The 16,402-nt window shown below is 37.7% G+C and overlaps 1 long non-coding RNA gene across 1 annotated transcript in view; it reads right to left on the bottom strand.

The window, feature by feature from the left end:
* Positions 1-13,132: 13,132 nt before the first annotated feature.
* The window catches only part of LOC121029692 (uncharacterized), a 328,421-nt gene continuing 325,151 nt past the window's right edge, over positions 13,133-16,402 (bottom strand). The window contains exon 4 of the long non-coding RNA XR_005789839.1: positions 13,133-13,253. This is a non-coding gene — a long non-coding RNA (uncharacterized LOC121029692). The remainder of the gene's footprint in view (positions 13,254-16,402) is intronic.

Below are 16,402 nucleotides of genomic sequence, written 5' to 3' on the forward strand. Positions count from 1 at the left end.
CTTCTCAAAGCTAGCACAATCCTAAAACTTGTATAGAATCATGAAAGAACCCGAACAGCCAAAGTAATGTTGAAAAAGAAGACCAAAGAGAAAGGCATCACAATCCCAGACTTTAGCCTCTCCTACAAAGCTGTAATCATCACAACAGTACGGTATTGGCACAAAAACAGACATATAGATCAATGGAATAGAATAGAGAACCCAGAACTGGATCCATAAATGTATGGTCAACTAATCCTTGATAAAGCAGGAAAGAGTATACATTAGCAAATGTGCTGGGAGAACTGGACAGCAACATACAGAAGAATGAAACTAGACCACTTTCTTACACCATACACAAAAATAAACTCAAAATGGATGAAGGACCTAAATGTGAGAGGGAAACCATCAAAACCCTAAGGGAGAAAACAGGTAACAAACTCTGTGACCTCAGCTGCAACAATTTCTTGCTTGACATATCTCCAAAGGCAAGGATTTAAAGGAAAAATGAACTACTGGAGCCTCATCAAGATAAAAATCTTCCACACTGCAAAGGAAACAATCAACAAAACTAAAAGTCAACCAACAGATTGGGGAAAGATATCTGCAAATGGAATATTGGATAAAGAGTTAGTACCCAAAATCTATAAAGAACTTATCAAACTCAACACCTGAAAAACAAATAACCAAGTGAAAAAATGGACAGAAGACATGAATAGATACTTTTTCAAAGAAGACATCCAGATGGCTAACAGCCACATGAAAAGATACTCAACATCACTCCTCATCAGGGAAATATAAATCAAAACCACATTGAGATACCACTTCACACCAGTCAGAGTGGCTACGATTAACAACTCCAGAAACAACAGATGCTGGTGAGGATGTGGAGAAATGGGAACCCTCCTGCACTGTTGGTGGAGGTTCCTGAAAATATTAAAAATAGAATTACCCTACAACCCAGCAATAGCACTACTAGGGATTTATCCAAAGGATACAGAAGTACTAATTCATAGGGGCACATGTACCCCAATGTTTATAGCAGCACTTTCAACAAAAGCCAAATTATGGAAAGAACCTAAATGTCCATCAACTGATAAATTGATAAAGAAGATGTGGTTTATATATACAATGGAATACTACTTGGCAATGAGAAAGAATGAGATCCTGCCATTTGCAGCAACATGGATGGAACTGGAGGGTATTATGCAAAGTGAAATAAGTCAGTCAGAGAAAGACAGATATCATATGTTTTCACTCATATGTGGAACTTGAGAAACTTAACAGAAGACAATGGGGGAAGGGAAGGGGAAAAAAAACAGAAAGAGACTGTTAAATACAGAGAACCAAACTGAGGATTGATGGGGGGGGTGGGGGAGAGGAGGGGCGGGGAGAGGGGAAAATGGGTGATGGACATTGAAGAGGGCACTTGTTGGGATGGGTGCTTGGTGTTGTACGTAAGCGATGAATCACGGAATCTACCCCCAAAACCAAGAGCACACTGTATATACACTCTACATTAGCCAACATGATAATAAATTATATTAAAAACAAAACAAACAAGCAAACAAAAAACACTGGAAGGCTTAAGAAAAATAGAAAAAGAAAGAAAAAACAAAAACCAAAAAGATTTATGCTCTGTCTTGTGCTCAGCTCATGACAAGAGCAAACTGTCTTCCTTTCATATCCTTTTCCTGTAAGAATGAAGATAATTCCTACCTCATAAAATTATTGAGAATATTTTAAAATAAAATGCAGGTAAAGTGCTAAGAACCATGGCTAACAAGAAAAGAGGTTGATAACTATTGTTATTTTTATCATTTTTTTCAAGAACTAAAAATACACAGCCTAATGTTTGCATTATCATGTTTTTACCCTTCCAAGAAACTCTTGCCCAAGAAGGGAAAAGTACAAAAAAACACTTTTTTAATTCCAGAAATTTCCTCCAAATCCATATATCCAAACTTTTAACAACCCCTAATTACCTCCCTTCTTAGGACCACTCAACTTTTTTTTCAATGTATGTGCATTATTTATTCAAATGGATATTAAGTTGTTAGGACTTAAATATTTATTAAGTGTTTAGACATAACCACTTAATAAATGAAACTATTCACTTTTTTTTTTCTGGCCTAGGAGTATCATTTTAAAAATCACCAAGATACTAGGGGCATTGAAAGTGAGCAAAGTTTAGGAGCCTTTCCCCTAACCTATTCTCTGTGCAAGGTGTGACTGTAAAGAATTTAAAGAAAGATTCCCTAATTCTAGGGTGAAATTGACTTTGTACCTCTTTCCAAAATTCAACCCTACCAATATTTCTATGGGCTTCTCTCTTCCTTTGAATGTCTTCATATGAATTTCTAGATGCACAGAACTCTCCCTATCCTGAGGAAAGTTCTCATTTTAATTATTAGGAAGATTAAACTTATACACACTAAAGATGGAGCTTCCTTTCTCTCTGTCAATTTAATTCATTCATTCAACAAATAATTTATTGAATAGCAGATATGTTATAGGCATTGTTACAGGACTAGAAGTACACTGGTTAGCAATTTGATTACATTAGTAGTTCTAATGCCCTGGCAGCTCATTTGTAATTGGTTAAACCTTCCAAGCATAAATGCACACAGGAATGGTCATTATTTCTGAAGTAGGTATCTAATCCAAGTTAATAGCAGAATTTTCAGCAAAGAAATAGACACATACCACCTATTCTGCTTACATTAAAGTTATGAAACTTTCAAATATGCTTTTTCAGCTTTGAGAGAAGCAAACACATGAATGACCAGTCCTACTTTATCTAGCTTTCTTGCTTTGCTTCTTACCCATTCCAAGAGTTTTCATAAAAATTATTAATTTCTTTCATAGAGCCTAAAGTCAGTTCTGGATCATTCAACTCTTCTACTAGAACCAAGTGATGGTCTGTCATATAAGTCCAGGAAATACTTCACCTTGTTGTAGTTCACATTTTGTTTTTCTAGGAGCCTCCTGGATACAAGTTCAAATTATCTTTAATATTATAATTTTCTGGGGCACCTGGGTGGCTCAGAAGGCTAAGCATCCAACTCTTGGTTTTGGCTCAGGTAATGATCTCATGGTTCATGAGTTCAAGCCCCATGTTGGGCTCTGTGCTGACGGCATAGAGCCTGCTTGGGATTCTCTCTCCTCTTTCTGCCCCTCTCCCTGGCTCACACTCTTTCTGTCTCTCTTGAAATAGATAAATCAACTTTCAAAAACAGTATTATTTTCTGAATATTCTCTGAATTTTGCTTCCCTCACACACACACACAAAAGAATTATTTTTTAATTTTATTTATTTATTTTGAGAGAGAGAATGAGCAGAGGAGGGGCAGAGAGAGAGGGGGCAAAGGATCCAAAGCAGGCTCCATGCCGACAGTAGAGAGCCTGATGCAGGGCTCAATCTCACGAACCGTGACATCATCAACTAAGCTTAAGTTGGGTGTCCAACCAACTGAACCACCCAGGACCCCTATGTTTTTAAGCATATAGAGAACTACATTTTGTTAATCAATAACATTCTAGTGAAGGTGTAAATAAGTTAAATTCTTGCAGGGAGGTTCCTAATTACTCTGTCTATATTCTGCTTTCCTTGTAAGAAATTCAGGTAAGTGGAGAGGAGCTTCCAAAATGATGCTTCATTTCCAAAACAAATAAACAAACAAAAAACAAACCAGAGCTTTTGTACGAGGAGCTCCTGTTTTGGGTTGACAATAGAGCAATAACTGTAGTTTGTCAAACCTCAATGAGCAAAGCAGGGCCCTGTTATATCCATGGGACACATTCAAATGCACTGGAGTATTGTTATTATTATAATCTCAAAAGAAAAACAGAATATATTATTTGTCTTTCTCTGACTTTTTTCACTTAGCATAATACTCTCTAGCTCCATCTATGTTGTTGCAAATGGCAAGATTTCATTCTTTTTTATGGCTGAGTAATATCCTATTGTGTGTTTATATTTATATACATATACTACATCTTCATACATTCATCAGTTGATGGAAATTTGGGCTCTTTCCATAATTTGGCTATTGTTGATAATGCTGCTATAAACATCAGGTGCATGTATTCTTTTGAATCAGTATTTTTGTATCCTTTGGATAAATATCTAGTAGTGCAATTGCTGGGTCAAGACTCTTAACTATAGAGAACAAACTTATGGTAACTGGAGGGGAGATGGCCGGGCGATGGGTTAAACAGGTGATGGGCATTAAGAGGCACTTGTTGTGATGAGCAGGAGGGATGCATGTCAGTGATGAATCACTAAATCCTACACCTGAAACTAATTTTACACTGTATGTTAAGTATCTGGAATTTAAAGAAAAACTTGGGGGGAAAAACAGAATAAAGGAAAATACCATTCCCTGTAAAAATCTGAACAAAACTTGCTCCCTTTCACTCTTCTTTGCATATTAATTTCAGGTTACGATAAGCGGTGCCCAAAAATAACTTTTGGCTCTCAAAGCCATGCCAAAGCAAGAACAAGGTCAGTAATTTTTAGGATCCACCTTTCTTCCTCATACCAATCCGGTGGATAGACAATAAGAGAATGATACAATGGCAGGAAAGGAAGTCACCAAGCCAGCAACCCTTTGTGATAATAAATGATTTTTTTGTTTCCTCAAGGAAACCAAGGAATAGAGCCTCAGCAAAAGGAGCAATTTTAAGTCCCATGGACCAATGTCTCCTCATTTAAGGCAGAAAGTACTCTATAAGAAATTCTGTTTGAATGAATCCCCTGAACGTTTAGGGACAAATTTGCAAAATTTGACTTTCAATTTGCTCTTCTGTCTCCTTGTCTAGCCACACACACCTCAAGCAGCACACACAGACACACCACAAGAGGAGATGCAAGTGAGAAAAAAGCCTGCTTTTCTCAATTGTTTGCAACAAAGTTTTCCCCACATGGACTCAGTGCCTCTTTTCTCATCCTCTGCCCACTTCCCATGCCCTTCTTCATGCAAACCCACACATTTATACTTTCGTATAAGTCCAAGTCACTGTGCTACTTCTTCTAGGGATTTGGGGGTTAAACTTTAACTCCAAAAATGATGTAGATGTCTGTGACTCCCCACTGAGGAGACGGTAACCATAAATGAAACAGGTAAAGTTACTAAAATTGCCTTTCTGCTAATGACTTACAAAAACAGAGTTAAAAATATTCTTTCTGTTTTTATCCCCAGGGAACTCTATAATGTAGAAACTATTTTTGATGAATTTTCCTTACCTTCAATGTATTTTTCTGCGTCTTAGCTTCACATAAACTTGTTAATATTTGAAATATTCTTTAAAAAAGAAAAACCTGGGGGCGCCTGGGTGGATCAGTCGGTGAAGCGTTCGAATTTTGATTTTGGCTCAGGTCATGATCTCAGGGTTCACAAGATTGAGCCCTGGGTTGGGCTCTGTGCTGACAACACAGAGCCTGCTTGGGATTCTCTTTCCCTGCCCCTCCCCTGCTTGCCTGCACGCATGCTCTCTCTCTTTCTCAAAAATAAACAACAACAACAAACCCTGAACCTACCAGAATCTAGGTTCATCTCAACCTTACTCTAGGCTGTCTTCTGGCAGATTCTACATGTCCAAAGGGGATGCTGATTAAGTGATTACTAAACTGGGGTGTGCAGCCCAGGTCCTGATTGCTAGGTAGAGTTCTAATTCCACCGGTCTTTAGAGCTGCTACAAACCAGGTACCGCTTACGGCTATATATTAACACAAGGCAATTCATCTTGAAAAACAGGTGCTTAGCTTCCATTATGTGCCCAACACTTCACATGTGAAAGACTTAGAAAGGTTACTACTAGCGCTATCAACAATAGCCAAGCTATGGAAAGAGCCTAAATGTTCATCAATGATGAGTGGATAAAGAAGATGTGGTATCTATATATAAATATATAAATATTTAATATACTTATGTATTTATATATTATAAATATATATTATTGTTTATATTGTATTATAAATATATTTCTATAGTATACTAAAATATAATGTATATAAACATATTTATTTTAAATATAAACATATCTGTACAGAAATATTACTCAACCATCAAAAAGAATGAAATCTTGCCATTTGGAATGATGTGGATGGAGCTATAGTGTATTATGCTAGGCAAAATAAGTCAGAGAAAGACAAATACCATATGATTTCACTCATGTGGAATTTAAGAAACAAAACAGATGAACATATGGGAAGGGGGATAAAAAAGAAAGAGAAGCAAACCATAAGAGATTCTTAATGATAGAGAACAAACTGATGGGGGAGGGTTGATGGGGGAAAGGTGGGTGAGGATGGGCCTAATGGGGGATGGGCATTAAGGATGGCACTTGCTATGATGAGCACTTGGTGTTATATGTAAGTAATGAATCACTAAATTCTCCTGAAACTAACCAGAATTTAAATAAAAATTTGAAGGAAAAGAAAGGCACCCGGCAAATGGTATGATCTCAATATGTGTTACTATTGCACACAAATTTATGCCTTGATTCAGAATATACTGATGTCTGAGATTCAGTTTTACTACCTCTCAGCCTCAGTACTGTGTTCTCATGGGAGTCAAATTCAGCATCAGCTTTAGATGCTGTTAACAAAGGTGAGGTGAATCTTCAAGAAAAAGTAGATTTCAGTGGTGTGATTTAATTCTCCCCAGGCTCTCACACTGGGGCACTCAGTCCCACAGCCCAGAACCTTTTGTGTTTCCATGTTTGTGTGCTGCTAGGAAATGCCATGCCATGTGTTTGCACGAGGAGCCTCTGGTGACACGTACATCCTATTGAGTGAGGGGGAAAAAAAGTTGTTCTCCTGGATACTGAGAAACAAAAGTGTCATTTCCTTAAAATTCAGGGCTTCCCATAATGAATGGTTCAATGTTTTGACCCTCTTTTGAGTAGTGGGGACAGTAATTCAGAGTTCTAGATGGCATAGTGTACACATCTGGCATTTCATTCCTACACATTACCACAGTGAAGGAAGGCTTTAAGACTTCTAAGAATATTTCCAAAATAATTGCAAACAGGGACTTGACCAGATACTTGTATTCCAGTGTTTATAGCAGCATTATTTACAATAGCTAAAAAGTAAAAACAACCCAAAGGCCCATCAATGGATGAATGAATAAACAAAATGTGATACGGGCATACAATGGAATATCATTCAGTCATAGAAAGGAATGACATATGTTACAATAATGAAACTTGAAAGTACACTAAGTGAAATAAGCCACATAAAATAAGACAAGTATTATATGATTCTACCTCTGCAAGGTTTTTAGAACAGGCAAACTTACAGAGACAGAAAGTAGAATAGAGGTTACCAGGAAAGCAAATTACCAAGGAGAGAGGAAACCAGGAGTTTATGTTTAGTGGATTCAGAGATTCAGTTTGGAAGGATGAAAACGTTCTGGAGAAGGATAGTGGTGATGATTACATAACATTATCAATGTATTTAATGCAACCATATTGTATACCTAAAAAGTGTTAAAATGGTAAATTTTACATTTGTATACTTACCACAATATAAAAAATAATTTTAAAAAAATAGTGGTTCAGGGCTTTCATGACAATATCATTCACGTGTTCTACTGATCCAAAGTAAGGTCGAGACAGTTGAGTGGTGTTGCACATTGGCTACTATTTGTCAATGCTAGAAGTGTTTCATTTTTTTTGGTCTCATGTTCTTTTTTACAATACATACTCAACACTTTTTCTTGTCCATTGCTTAGTGTAGGCTTTAATCATTTCCTATCTGTTCTATACTGCAAAAACCTCTAATAGATCCCCCAGTTATTCATTATTCATTGTATTGTGAACAAAATCACAAGTTTGATCTTATATCTTAACTCTAATTTCTGCCTTAATTACCTTCAATGGCCCCTGTAACCTGAATATTAACCATCAAATACCTTAAGACAATGTCTAATTCTTCCCATACACTCAGTCTATTGCTTGACCATTAGCACCAGCCTCCTACTTGTCACTACCATGTTCCTGCCAATCTGGACTAGTTGTTGCCCTGCCTTCTCCATTCATGCCATTTGTTTATGTGAAATATCTCTTTTCCCTACAATATTCCCCTTATGATGGCATCAGTCTAAGGCAGCCAGAAACAGCCATCTCCACAGGAGGCCTATCTGTGGCACTTGGCCCTAACAGGTTTTCTCCTAACCAAAGGCCTTCTTGCTATGAAGAGCAACTATCATGATATTACCATTTTTACATTTCCATTTCAGTCCAATTCTTCAGCTGCTTGGTATTGCCTTCCTTCAGATATCATTTCTTTAGTCAAGTTTTAGTGATATGCTTCTCTCCCTTGGGAGTAAGTCTGCTCACTCTCTCTCTCTCTTGCTCTCTTTCTCTCTCTCCTTAGTTGACTTGTGTATTTGTGTTCTGGTTCATTAGGTGTTGATTGCCATTTTCACTTTCTGAGGGCAACTCTACCTATCCTTTCACGTCAGTTCACTGCCACACAATGCAACATCCTAGCCTATGCAATATTTAATAAATGCTCCCATACAAATTCTCCTGGGTTATTAGCTTCATGGAACACTGCCGGGTGATTTATTTCCTTAATCCCAGTACCTCTGGGGAATAGCTAAAATACAGAAACTCTTGCCTCGGTGTGATAGTGAAAAACGTCTTATCAGAAAAAAATAGAGAATTTATTCATTACTATGTAGGCACTAAGAATTAGTGGATTCTGGGGTGCCTGGGTGGCTTAGCCAGTTAAGGGTCCAATTCTTGATTTCAACTAAGGTCATGATCTCATGGTTCATCAGGCTATGCGCTGACATTGAGGAGCCTGCTTAGGGTTCTCTCTCTCCCTCTCTCTCTACCCATCCCCCACTTGCTCATGCTCTCTCTCTCTCAAAAATAAATACACTTAAAAAAATTTGTGCATTCTTTAAAACCTAACCTTCATTGCAACCAATAACAATTTGTTTACTCATTCAACAAACATTTTAAGCACCTACTAGGCACCATTCTAAATTTGGGGGCAATAAAAATTAAGATGACATGGTTCCTGCTGTCAAAGAACCCAGGTAATAGAAGAAGTAGAGATATAAAGATATGCAATTCAATGTTTTAAGTGAAATGACAGAGTTGTTCACAAAATATTGGGTGGAGTTAGGGTTGATGAACAAAACACAGCCTGGAAATCTATGACAGTTGTCCCTTAATTAAAATACCTTAATTCATAAACTGAATCTTCAAGAATGAATGGTAGTATAATACAAAGAACCATATTGAGGCCTAGCATTAATCACAAAGAATTCTAATAATTTGAGTAGAAGCATTTTACCTATCACCCATACCCTAGTCTCTGCCCAGGGATCTTATAGCAGAATAGACATAAATGGAGGACACCATGTTTCCCTCATTTTTAGCAAATTGATCTTTTGCGGTTTGAAGGCATTTATTTACTCTTAGCCCCCTTTTACCAATAACAAGGGTAGAAAAGTAAGAGTACATACACTTCCAGTATATAAAATTTAAGTAATTTGGGACTCAAATGTCAGCATAAGACACTATAAAATTTGGCCATGGTTTATTTGGGATAGAAAGGGACAAAACAATGCCCTGAAAAGGTTAGGAACACAATCCTCTCCTGCCCATTTTCACCAAATGAATTTTCATGATAATGAAAAGGTAGCCATTGAGGTAAAATAGAAGAAGCATTCTGATGAAACTTTTGTTAATGTGTCTCTGTTTATATCAAGTTTGAATCCAGACTTTGCTGACATGTAGGGCATGTCATGTGGAATATCATGTAGCTACTATAATCTTCTCATATACTCTGCCTAAAAATGCCCTTTGACTTCTTTTATATTCTTTTGTTAACCCAGAGCCCCAAAGGGTCACAACCATTAAATATTTAGAGATAGTACTTAGTAGCCATGACAAGTAGTAATCTGTCAGGCAAGAAGGTGAAGGGGTGAGAGTATTTCAGACAGGGCAAAGACATAAAGGTTTGGAATCACATATCCAGCTTCACACTGCATGGCAGGTGCTAGTCAGAAAAATGATGCAACTGGAACCAGGTAGAGGCTCATGGGGGGCTTTTATTCCACAGTAAGAAAACTGATGCTGTTGACACTTAAATCACATTGAAGGTTTTCACAAGGGTAGTGAACATCATATCTATGTTTAAAGAGTTTATTTAGTCTTTTAGTTGTTTAGAAAATGGAATTGAAGGGAAATAAAGACTAAATGCCCAGAGACCACTTAGAAAGACCACAAGAGTTCAAGCAAACTAGAATAGAGGCAATAGAAACAGAGAAATGGGGACATATTAAAAAAAATACTTAGGGGTTGACTGGGTGGTTGGTGAGGGAGAAAAAGTCTCAAGAATTGCTCCTAAGTTTTTGGTTTGGCTAGAAGAATGAGGTGGATGGTCTTATCATCAACTGAAATAAAGACTGGAAAAGGAAATATTTTATAGGGGAAATTAAGAGCTCTGTGTGGGTTGTGCTGACTTTTAAGGGAATATAAGACATATAGCTGAAGGTGTTGGGTGAAGAATCTAGACATAAGAAGGATTTGCCAGAAATAAGCATATAGATGGTTAAAACCATGGGGCCTGATGAGATCAGCCAAGGAAAGTACATAGATGGAGGGGACATATTAGTTGAAGATAAAAAATGTACTCTAGGAAGACAGACAAAAAGAAGATTAAGAGTATAGAAGAGAAATACAAAACACCCCAGTATTACAGAATTCAAGTTTTGAAACTGATAGTCTAACGACAAAAGAGATCAGCGGAATCAAATTCAACAGAGAAGTCGAATAGTATGTATACTGAAAATGCTCATTTGGCAGCTGCTTGCCTTTTAAAAAAACAATTTCTGGAAACTGGTGGAGGCAGAAGCCAATTTTCATTGAGAATAGAGCACATGGAAAGTGAAGGAATAGAGATAACTTTTCTTCTGCTGGTATGTGAGAATGTCGAGCTTTGTTCTTCCAATTTCAGCAATACAATATTCTAAGGTGTCCAATGCAGAGGCTGAGTCTTAAAGATACCTTGTTGTGGTGGTGGTGGTGTGTGGGGAATAAGCTTAGAAATTCCCTGGGCTTATTCCAATGGGTTAACAAGGCATAAAGAATTAAAAGCTATAGGGTGTTCTCACCCAGACTTGGGTGAACAAGATAAGACCCCCAGAATGAAGTAGAGCAAGATGAGACCCTAAGAATGAAGTAGACCCCCAGAATGAAGTTGCCTGGCAAAGGCCCCAGAATAAAATGGGGGGGGGGGCTAGAGCCCCCAGAATAGAGAGGGAGGGGCAAAGGCCCAGAATAGACAGGGGGGCAAAGGCCCCCAGTACAAAGGTATATGAGGTAGGAAAGATTAGGCATTCAGGGCAAAAGTGCCCCCCAATTTAGTACTATAGCATAAAGCTGCTTTCATAGGAGGGAAGGACCAAGTTAGGTAAACCGGTAAATAGGGCTATAAACCACTGAGCTGTAGATGCTGCTGCCCAGAGTGGAGGTGATTAGCAAAAGAAAAGGTGCCTTGTTAACCCTGAGATTATTTGTTCTGTCTTATCCCCTAGGCTAGCTAAGATAAACAGACAAGGCGCCTCTTATATGCTGTTAACAACCATCTGCCCATCTGCCAGAAGCCAGGATTTTGTTTTATATTGACCTAAACCCCAAACACCTATATCTTCAAAACCCCCTTTTCTCTCATGCCCATGAGTTAATGCTCACCAGTTCATTGTCTCTTTGTGCATGCCCATCACGTTTGTAAACATTCTGATATTAATAAATATGGGGCAAGGACCCTTATTCGGGGCTCTTGTCTTCTCCCAGACATTAGCCATCTCTCGCATTTTAATCCTGTGTCCCGCTCTCTTCTTATCAAGAGAGAACTTTAGACTTAGAGTCTACGACAGTGGTGATGGTGAAGGTGACAGTGGTAATGGTGGTGGGCATGGGGGTGATGGTGGTGGTGGTGATGGTGATGATGACAGTGGTAGTAATGGTGATTGTAGTGGTGGAGATGGTGGTGGTGATGGTGATGGTCTCTGTTTCTTATTTTATTCTCCACACCTCTAGTTACCCGGCCTATAAGTTTGTTCATTGACTTTCTGGGAGACAGCAGATAACACACAATCTTTTATCTGCCAATATATAAAAGATATTTCCATAGCAACAGCCTCTCAGATTTTTGTGGAGAAAATAGAACTCAGTCACTTTCATAGTTACTCATCATCTTGTTTCCTTATGTCTTGTTTTTCTTGTCATTCAGAGACAAAGAGACACAGAGAGAGAAAAAAGAGAGAGAGAGAGAGAGAGAACCTTTCTTCTCTTTGGCTCCTCCGCAGTCCTTCTGACACTCTGACTCTCCCTGACACATAGACAATGAGCCCAATGTCTTCAGGGGCTATGAATATGTTCCTTACCAACTGAAAACTACTTAGTAATGAATAAGTGAATGAATAATGCATCTCTGATGTCACTCTTGTTACATACATTTTCATGTTTCTTTTCTTGTCTAGATTATGAAATCCTAGAAAGCAGGAATAGCCTTATGTTTTGTAGCATTTTTGGTGCCTTAGATAGCACCCAACTGCAAACTAGGTAGTTAAAGAATTTTTTTCAGTGGTTGAATGAACTCACACAGAATTATGTAAAACAGAAGAGGGAGTACTCAGCACTGTGACACATACATCAAAACAATAAAATAGTACCTGCTCTTGAATAATTGGAAGAACTAAACTAACATACATGAAAAAGTTTGGAGAAAATGTTAACACTGGTTTTGGCCATAAAAATACTCATGGAGGTTAGAGACCTGTGCCCTAGAACTGGCAAAAAAAATTAAGAAGAGGTAAATTTTATTTGACCCTTTAAGAAGGGATTGGCTTAAAGTGAAGAGAATACAAATCCAGTATCTGGGTTGACAGTGCCAAACTGCAAGAGAATCCAGGATTACCCAGCATAACATGATGGAGAGGGCAGGGGGAGCCCAAGGTAAATGGGACAGGGAAGGTAATGGCAGCGTGAACAAAAATGGAAACGCTTCTCTTTTTTGGAGAGGTAGGAAAAGATGAAATAGGCTCTATGAATATATTTCAAGCCCATATTCCTTTCTGTTGAACACATGTAGAGAAAATACTTCATACCTACCATTCACTTCTTTGAAAACCAAGTTCCTCCTTAGAGTGTCATGATAGAGCTAGTGCAAGAGACCTGGCAGGGGCCTCATGATTTTCCCAGTCAAACATTCAGATGCTGCAATGAATATGGAAGGCAGTCTAGGAGAAACACACGGAAACATTTTTTTTTTAGTAACACTTATTTTCTCTTGGCTCATCAGTATTGATATGACTGATAAAACACAACATGAAAAGACAGAAAAGCTTCTCTTCTCACCAAGTGGAAGAGATGGGATGGAATAAAACTGAGCAAAAGGTTGAAAGTATTTAAAGTGGAAGCTTGCAATACTGGTAACTCGTTTCCTACAGACAATAGAATATTTCTGAAATAATAATAGGAGTAACTGAACATGAATAGAGAAGTCACTAAATGTCAATATTCTTCCCCAAGTATATCTAATTAAGAAAAAAAACTCATTCCATAATAATGTAACAAAATCTTAATTGTGCTATTTACAGTGTTTATGAGTATTTGTTCTATTTTGAAGGCTCATCTTTGAATTTCATTTCTGGCAGTTATTGGAATTTTAAGAGATCATCATTCACATGAATATATTTTTCACAGGGTTAGAGTCTACCATACTCATTGTACCCAACAAAGAAATTACTGCCTTTCATTTGAACATTGCTAGCAGTGCTTGGCATATAGTAGATATTCCACATATATTTGTTGAGTTCAATTCTGAGAAGATTTATTTGCTTTGCAGCTAAACATGTAATATAAAATGACTAATTCCTAGAGAAACAACTTTTTTTCCATACTCTCAAATCAAATTTTCCATACTCTGAGGGTCTAAAATTTGTTTTGTTTCCTTTATTTGCAACAACTACTATAAGACATAATCATAATAACTTATTCTGCTCTCTTTTGATTGTAAATTCTATAAGAAGAGAAATCTTGACTGTTTTGTTTGCTGCCTCACATGTAATAGATACGTAGCAAATATTCGTTAAACGAATGAACAAACAAAATTGATCTCCTTGATACCTATGTTGGTGAGAGAGATAGGGAGGGAGGAAGAAATATTCCTAGTAATTTTAATACATGTACACATTTACCTCTCATATAGATTGTACTTATAATTTCTTTGAGGCATCAGTTCTGGCCTAGAACTGCTTAGAACTACTCAAAATGATGTTTTTTAACTACCAGAAATGAACAGAATTAGGATATATCTAATTTGAGATGGAATGGATACAATTCAGAATTATCAGGAATTACATGTATCAACTAATTGCATTTATTAACCATTGAAAACTTAACGTAGTTTCTAAACATTTCTGAAGGCATTCCAAATTAAAAAGAAAAAAAAAACATAGCCACAACAAAATAAGCATCAGTCCTAACTTAATATTCTTCAGTTAAGTCAAACTTAAGTAAGAGAGACTATTCTGCTCTATTGGAATATTAAAACCTTATTCAGGGGATGCCTAGGTGGTACAGTCAGTTGAGCCTCTGACTCTTGATTTTCCTCAGGTCATGATCCTCGGGTCATGGGATCCAGCCCCTTGTTGGGCATGGAGTCTGCTTAAGCCTCTCTCTCCCTCTCTCTCTGCCCCTCTCCCCTGCTCATGCTCACTCTCTCTCTCTCTAAAATTAAAACAAACTTTATTAAGGATCCATTGAATACATCAATTAGAACTGAAATCCAGGAGTGCCTGGGTGGCCCAGTCAGTTGAGTGTCTAACTCCTGATTTTGGCTCAGGTCATGGTCATGGGATCAAGCCCCTTCTTTTAATATTCTGTCTCTCTTTCTCTCTGCTCCTCCCCTATGCTTACTCATGTTCTCTCTCTCAAAAAAATAAATAAATAAATAAATAAATAAATAAATAAATAAATAAATAAAGTCTCTTATTTCTTAAAAAAAAAAAAAAGGAACTGAAACCCAAACAAAATGAGAGAGTACTTTTTCAGAAGTGTTTCATCACAAATCTCATAAAAACTTTTGTTGGCTATCTACTATATGCTGCAATTTGGAAACTTTTTAGACTTTGGAACAATTACTTCAGAAAAAAGGGTTTGCAAAGAAGCAGTATATAAAACAGATTATTAGAGTTGCTCAAGAGGAAAGTAGGAGTAGGTGGGAAGTCATAAGGATCTAAGGAATCCTGCCACGCACTGGGAATTTAGGACTAAAAAGAACTTGGTTCTAAGCACAGAACTCCATTAACTAGAATGCCCAGGTGACCTTCCACGCTTCACATTCTCATCTATAAAATGGAAAATATGACATATCTTATGGAATTGTTATGAGAATTAAATGGGATGATTGTTTGAAATACTCAGCATATAGCCTGAGATGCAATAAGAGGTCACCAAATGGTACCATGGCAGAAAATGTTGGCACCCTACCCCTCTCCTTAGATCTCTAGCCACCACTTTAGTGCACTTCACCCACCTCTGACCCTTCAGTCAGCACTTAACACTTGCTTTTGGTAGAACCCAGGCAGGGACAGATGAAGTGCCTGGAAATTTACATCACCAACCCCTTCTGTCCATGCATCATGGCCCTTACTCAATGACTGAAATGTACATAAAGGAGTACTTTCCATTATACCATTAAGGGCTTACTTTCCATTATATTACCCCACTTCAGGATCAAGCTAAAGCCATCTCTAGCACTTTGCCTAAAAAAAAGAAATTACTCCCCCTACTTGTCTTCTCGTTTTTCCCTTTCCTGCTGCCCTACTCCCTTATAGATCTTCCTGGGTGTGCTTCTTTAACAAAGCATTTACACATGAATACCCTTTTTAGGGCCAACTCTGAGCAATACAACCTAAATGGGGATTGATATATGTTTATTAGCATGGCATACAAAATACTGAATAATCTCAATCTCATTTTCAGACATTTTTCTCCATGGGTTCTCTAACTCAGCCAGAGAAGTCTTGGGGCTCCCAATACACCATGAATGTACATGTCTCTACTTTTTTCTGTTTAAATTTTTTTTAATGTTTATTTATTTTTGAGACAGAGAGAGAAAGAGCATGAGTGGGGGAGGGGAAGAGAGAGAGGGAGACACAGAGTCCAAAGCAGGCTCCAGGCTCTGAGCTGTCAGCACAGAGCCCACCACAGGGCTCAAACCACGAACTGTGAGATGATGACCTGGACAGAGGTTGGATGCTTAATTGACTGAGCCACCCAGGCGCCCCTCTTTTTTAGAATGCTTTTTCTCTGTGAGAAATACTTAGTCATCCTTCAAGACCCACTTGAAATGTTCCCTCTTCTGTGATACAACCTGAAATTC

This window comes from Herpailurus yagouaroundi, unplaced genomic scaffold (genome assembly GCF_014898765.1).
Source record: "Herpailurus yagouaroundi ecotype Mexico unplaced genomic scaffold, PumYag 139, whole genome shotgun sequence".
Classification (NCBI taxonomy): domain Eukaryota; kingdom Metazoa; phylum Chordata; class Mammalia; order Carnivora; family Felidae; genus Herpailurus; species Herpailurus yagouaroundi.